This window comes from Desmodus rotundus, chromosome 9 (assembly GCF_022682495.2).
Source record: "Desmodus rotundus isolate HL8 chromosome 9, HLdesRot8A.1, whole genome shotgun sequence".
NCBI classification, from domain to species: Eukaryota; Metazoa; Chordata; class Mammalia; order Chiroptera; family Phyllostomidae; genus Desmodus; species Desmodus rotundus.
The window spans coordinates 69,523,548-69,530,882 of NC_071395.1; positions in this window are offsets into that span (position 1 = coordinate 69,523,548).

A 7,335-nucleotide genomic window follows, 5' to 3' on the forward strand; every position below is an offset into this window, starting at 1 on the left:
TCATGACAACACCATAGAATTCCTTTGCCATCTCCTATCCCTCTATTATACTGGAGTGTAAAAACACTAAACCTGAATGAATCAAGTAATTTACTACTTCACACTTCAGAGAAAATGGTACCACTATAAATTCTTAACCACCAAACCCACGGGGCCTTCTGTGCTGTAGTTATTTGGTCAACTTGCTCAAACACTCTATTTCTCTCTACTTGAAATCTTCCCCACTCTCCCCAAATTTCCATTTGCCCTTTGGCCCTGGAGAATAATCTCACATCCTGCCTGAAAGAAAAATAGTAGATTCCATTGGATGAAAATTGCCTTACATTTCTACTGCCAAGTCATATTCTTCCTTTCCCTGTGTGGGTCTCTTCTCCAATTTAGAGCCACTTCCCCTGCCCAGCTCTGAAACTCATCCCCCCCACCTTAAAATATTTATAAAATGGACCATTCTTTTCCCTCACCTTTATTCCATTCTCTCTTACTCTACTGGATCCTTTCTTAAGCTCTCCCTTTATCCAATTTTTTCTATAGTTATTATCTCATTTCCCTAATTTACAATAAAATTTCATGAGTCTCCCTTTCCTTACCTCCCACCTACTCCTCTGCTCACTTCAATCTGCCTTCTGCTCCCTATACTGTACCTAAATTGATTTCACTATGATCCTGTCACTTCTTTTTTGCTAAATCAAATGAACACTTCTCAATCCATAATTAAACCGACCTTCTAACCACTTATTATACATCTGGTCGTTCTCTCTTATTGGAAGAGAGAGATGTTCTCTTCCCTTGATTTCCAAAACTCTGTCCTGCTCTGGTTTACTTTATAGTTCTGACTTTCCAGCTTCTCTTTTCCTCTCTTCCATCAGCTCATCTGCTTCTGCCTAACCATCCAATGTTGTTGTGAATTCAGTGTGTTGTGACTCAAGTTTCCATCCTAGGCCCCTTTCTTCTCACTTTACATTTTCCCCTGGATGATCTCATCCATCCCCTTGGCTTCTTCACCATCTATAACACATGAACTCCAAATTTCCATCCCAATTCTAGTTCTCTATTCTGAGCTCCAGACTTGATATCTCTACAAATAAGCACTTCAAACTAAACACATTAACAATTCTCTTTTACCCTCCTTAAAACCTCTCTTGTGTTCCTATCCTGTTCCTCAAAGTGGATGGCAATAGTCATGATTCAGTCGCTCAAGCTAAATATTTAGGAATCAGCCTTGAAATCTACCTGTCAATATTTACCCATATCCAATCAATATTATGTTTTTTCTTTACTACCCCTAAATATCTTTCAAAACCATCAACTTCTCTCTCTTTTTCTGCCATAGTCCTCATCCAGACTGTCATCATCTACTGTCTGGTCATCCACACATCTATTCTTCTTTCCCAAGTCTAAACCACTCTGGCAAAACCCAAACTACAGCCAGAGAGATCTTTTTCAGAACAATAATCTGGTCACATCACTCTCTAGCTTAAGATCACTCCTTTGCTCTTACTATAAAAACTAAACTCCCAATGATTGCCCTGCTGACCTAGCCAGCTTCACCTTGAGATACTCTCCTTCTCCATCTTTAGGTTCCAGCTTCACTGACCTCCTCCCAGTTCCCTGAATATACTGTAAGCCTTATCATATCAGGGACTTAACACATGTTGTTCCTCAGCTTCCTGGAATCTTTTCTCACCTCTCACTTCCATGCTTTGACTAGAGAAGGCCTACTTATCCTCTAAATCTCAGCTTAAATTTCATTTCTTTAAGAAAACCTTCCTAGACCTCTAGAACAGGTTAGATTTCCTTGTTAATATGTTCTCTTCACTTATCATTTACTAAACCATAAATAATGTCTTTCTCACACATTAAAATGTAAGCTACATTAAGTGTAGATAAGGGGTCTCATTCATTCCTGTATCATGCTTGAGTAGAGTACATGCTCAAAAATTGTATTTTGAAAGAATGAATGATGTCTCCATACTTTTGAATTTGTTTCCTATATGCCCTCCAATCTTTCCATTTGGCAAGTATTTACCTATCCTTTAAGTCTCAGTTTAAATGTTACTCCCTTTAATGCTTTCTTTAGAAGTCAGGCATCCACCCTTACATGATCTATGACACCCACATAGACTTAAACTTTCATTTTCATTGTCATATGCTTCCTGGTCCTTTTGCCTCTGACCATAACGCTCCTTCCCCTTCTTTGTAAGTTCACCCTACTCATCATTCAAGAGCACCAGCCCTAAGAAGCCTCCCCTAGTAGGAAGAAGAATCTCCCTAGAGCAATTACCTAATACTTCTCCTGTTAAATTATGCTCTCCTGTCTTATCTCTTCCATTGAGTTATTCTATCATGTCTTATTTCTTACATTCAGTTATTGCGTCCTGTCCATGTCTCCTGCTCAGTTATTGTGCCTTGTTATAACTCTCCTGTCCAGCCACTGCACCCTTTCTTATCTCTCCTGTACATTTATTGTATCCTATCTTATCTGTCAGTTTCATTTATCGCAGCCTGTCTCATCTCTTCCAGTTACTCCACCCTGTTTTGTCTCTCATCATTTTTGCACCTTGTATTATCTTATCTGCTCATTTATTATATCTTGTCTTACCTCTGCAGCTCAGTTATTTCTTCCTTTACTATCTATCATTTGCATTAACTACATCTTATTCTCTCTCCTTCTCTCTCCTTTCTATATCCTCTCTCATTTATTGCATTATTTCTTATCTTTTTCAGTTATTCTATCCTGTCTTCTCCCTCCCATTCAGTTATGACATCTTGTTATTTCATTCCCTCTCTCTCCCTCCCTCTCACTTATTGCCTCCTTTCTTATCCCTCCTCTTCAATTACTACATGTCGTATCTCTCTGGCTCAGTTATTCCATCCTGTCTTATGTCTCCTACTTAGTTAATGCACCCTACCTCATCCCTCCTCTTCGGCTATTGTATCTGTCTTACCTCACCTGTTATTCAAAGCAAGTTCAAATTTTAGAGTGATAAATCATATAGTCATCACTGACTTTGTCATTATGAATATCTGTACCTTCATAAAACCCCAAATTCAAGAATCCCTTCAGTCTCTGCACAAATTACCAAAACATATAAGAAAAAATAAATAATTGGAATGGGCATATATCTATTAAAGAATTTGAATCAATAAGCACCAGGCCCAGATTCCTTTATTAGTGAATTCTACCAAACATTTAGGAGGAGTAATACCTATTCACCAACAGTACCTTCAAGAAAATAAAAACAAAAGGTACATTTTTCTAACTCATCCTGTAAGACCAGCATGATCTAATAACAAAACCAGGTAAAGACAACATAAGACAAAAACTACAGACCAATATATCTTATGAACATAGATGCAAAACTCCCCAACAACATACTAGCAAAGTAAACACAACATTATATTAAAAAGAATTACACACCACAACAAGGGAAAATTTATTCTATTCAATCTCTATCAACTATCTCCTCTTCTTCCAGCTCACCTACTCCAGAGAGTCCATCCCTGCAATTCTTTGACATCAGTGAGACACCTATTCATTGACCCATGCCACTTTCTCATTGTTTTGATATTTGCCCTTTTATTCTCATTTTATTCCTTATCCAAGCTTAAATTTTGTAGTCTGGTATTATAATCCTTCGCTTGAAAAGATTCTTAACTCCTTGCCTTTTTCCCCCTATATTTCACTATTCATATTTTCTATGGTCACATCCAAGCAACTAAGTTGCTGGAGAAAACATACAGATCTACCAAACTGGTCTCACTTTAACTTCATGATTATAACTCAATACTTCTGGGCAAGCCTGGGACACCTCCTCTCCAAAATGAACACTTCACATCTTCTATCTGTATATCCACTATACCTCCTCCACTGCCCTCACTCTCAGCCAGTGACCTTGCCTCATACTTCATTGAGAAAATAGAAGCAAGCAAATAGAAATTCCCACATCTTTCTACCAGCAAATCTACCAACTAACCTCTAACCTGCATCTTGCCCTCACTCTCTGTCTTCCTGCCTAATACATGTAGTGTCCTTGCTTCTATCAAACTCCAACCCTTCCACTTGGCCACTGGATTCCAGCCCCTCTTGCCTGTGTCCCACAATTATCCCTTCCCTCTCTTGCATCATCAGTTTATCTAACTCTACAGGATCCATCTTATCAACACAAGTATGCTTAGTCTGTCCAATCTTTTAACAAATCTTCCCTTGGTCTCATGTCTACCTCCAAATACCACTTCATTTATTAGCCACCCTTCTAAACAATCCTTTCTTCTCTAACCTTTATTATGAGACATAATACTTGCCCCTAGATGCTGAATCATCCCCAGGCTTGGGGTTCTCAAAGGTCCCAAATATTGTAGAACAGACTGCTGTATCCCTTTGACATTCCAAATTCCTGACCCAGAGAATTCATGAGCATAATAAAAAGGTTGTTTTAAGCCCTTATGTATGGGGTTATTTGTTATGTAGTTACTGTAACTGGAACATGGTCCAAACCACCATTACATTCCATCTACATTGTAGCAATAGCCTGCTGCCTATACTTGGCCTTCCCTTGCAGCCTAGAATCTATATTCCATACAGGTATTTGAGTGGTTCTTTTAAATCTCCAGTCAGATTACATTGATCCACTTCCCAAATATCATTCCTGGTTTATCTCAATCAGATTAAAAAGCCAAAATCCCCACAAGATCCTACATTACATGGCCCTCCCTACCTCATCTCCTGCCACTCTCCCTCTTGCCCATTTTGCTCTGATTACAGGTTTCCTTGCTGCTCCTTAAACAGGTGTACTCCTGCCTCAGGGACTTTGCACTTTCTGTTCCCTTTGCCTAAAATACTCTTTTTCTGGATATCCAATACTGCTTACTTTTTCACTTCCCTCAAACTTCTACCCAAATTTCACCATATTCTAGAAGCCTTTCTGTATCACCCACTTTGGTACAGAACTCCCTTTCCCCTTTACTCTGCCTTATTTTTAGCACTCACTAGTATCTGGCACACTATGTATTGACTTGTTTATTAGTTTGTGTGTGTCCACTCCCATTAGCTGAAATTTCCATGAGGGCATGGGCTTGGCCAATTTTTGTAGTGACACCCTGAAAACAGTGGCTGACACATAGTGGACATTCAGTAAACATGTATTGAATAGGCAAATGAGTAAATGACTGTACCCACATGGTAGAATGAGAACACTAAAGTGTAATAAGCAATTGACTTAAAAATGAATATACAACTTCTTTTCAGTAATGATGACCCATTAGAGCCCCGGAGAAACTTAGTAGAAGACAAATAGCAATCTGACTTGCCAAATAGCAAGGGGTTTTATTACAGTCATGCTGTCATGCTGTACTCCACAGAAGCTAGGACATAAACATCTCCAACCTAGTTCCCACCTGTATTTTTAACACAATTTACATAACAAAAACATAAAAACAACAAAATAGTCCTATTCATCCACATTTCCTAACACCACCTATCTGCAGCCCTTTACTACCATTTTGACTCCCTGGCTATATTTGGGGGAAATATCAGCATGACATTGCAACCTTTACCTCTATTTAAGAAATGTCTACTTCAGCAGCCCCTGGTGGACACTATTCTAAGCATTGTACATATGTGCGTCTGTGTGTGTATATAAATTAAATGAGATTACATATAATTACGTATAATTTCCACTTAAGATATAGTGAAATAATCTATAATATATATTACTTATATAAGTATTATATACTATAAACTACTTATATAATCTAATTTAATTCCTACAACTCTATTAGGTGACATGAATATTAGGGTTTTCACCAGATTTATGTTTTCAATTGATAAAGAAGTGCAAGGTCACAGAAGAGTATATTTCCAAATCTTGAGGATAATGAAGGAGAAATGCTAGAGAGAAATTTTATCCAGACTGCTGAAGTACAGCACCCAAAATGACTCTCTTTCCCACCCATACCTAATCATAAAGAACCACACAAATACAAGAAGTCTTCGTGTTAATTTCCTGTGTTTCCTATTTAGACAGTCTGTAGAAAAGCAAGTATAAGGGAAATGTCTCCCCCGTCTTCAGTGTTGGCTCTCTTCTCCCTTTCCAAGCTCTGCAAGGTTCTCTGGGCCACTCCTGGTGGGCCATGCCACTGCTCACTACAATGTCACTGTCTTACTTTAGAGTGTTCAAGATCTGAATGCTCAGTGTATCTGTGATTGGTCACAGTTCTGACTTTTAGGCAGAGTCCTCATCAGCCAGAACTGTATAACTCAGCCTATGTATCTTGGTTTCATTCACAGTTCCTTCTTTTATCTTGCAGTTCCAAAAGCAGTACATGCATTTGATAACATTTATGTCTATAATTTAGATATTAAGTTGCAAAAGAAGTAAAAATAAATGAGTCATGAAAATCTTAAATTAGAGACAAATTAGATGTTTCTTCTTTCTGGCTTAGAACGGAATATTTTGGGTAAGTCCCCAGACTTCTAAGAATCATTTCCATGGAGATTAAAATAAAAAACAGTCTGACCAACTATTCCACAGTATTGTATCAAAAGAAATAAAAAGTAGAAAAGATTCAATCTGTTACATGTTAAAAAGAAATTCTAAGTCAATAGGATATATAAAAGCTATAACCACATTAATCAGTAATTTAAGCTAGCAGATGACAGTTGAAAAGAAAATATCACACCTGATCTTAGGGACATACTTAGGGTAGATACATAGATTTCCTGTCATATTCAGTAACAGCTACATATGTGGCAAAACCCCCCAAATCCAATTTAAAAGTATCATGCTCGTATGTTATGGCTCATTCATTTCTTAGTTCACAAAGAGAGTATTGTCTTTCCTCCCACCTTAAATTAAAATATATAGTACCCACCTCATTAGAGCTACAGCTAGTCATGAGGATTTGCCCATGAACTAGAAATACATGTTTTGTATCTCCTTCTGTTATGCGGTGGAAACATACATGGAACATCACACAGCATTCTGTTGTCCCCTCAATGAAAACCTATGAGCTGGAGATATCCATGGTAAGTCCTCCAGAGAAGGAACAGAATTGTTTATATCCATTCTAAATCCCTTATGGTCCATCACCACTCCCTAATCTAAGAGTTAATTTTCTCCTTCATGTTTACACTTTCAGACTTTAAAAGAATCTATCATCACTGTTTCTAAAATCCAGACCCAGGCTAGGAATTCTGCCTTAATATTCATTGCTCACTGCTTCCAATCATAGTGTCAGATCTAAAATTCATCCCAGCTTTTCAATGGCTCTAAGTGCTAACAAATCAATTAGTCCTGAACTCCTCACATCAAGCTCATTCTGCCAGACCAATTTTTC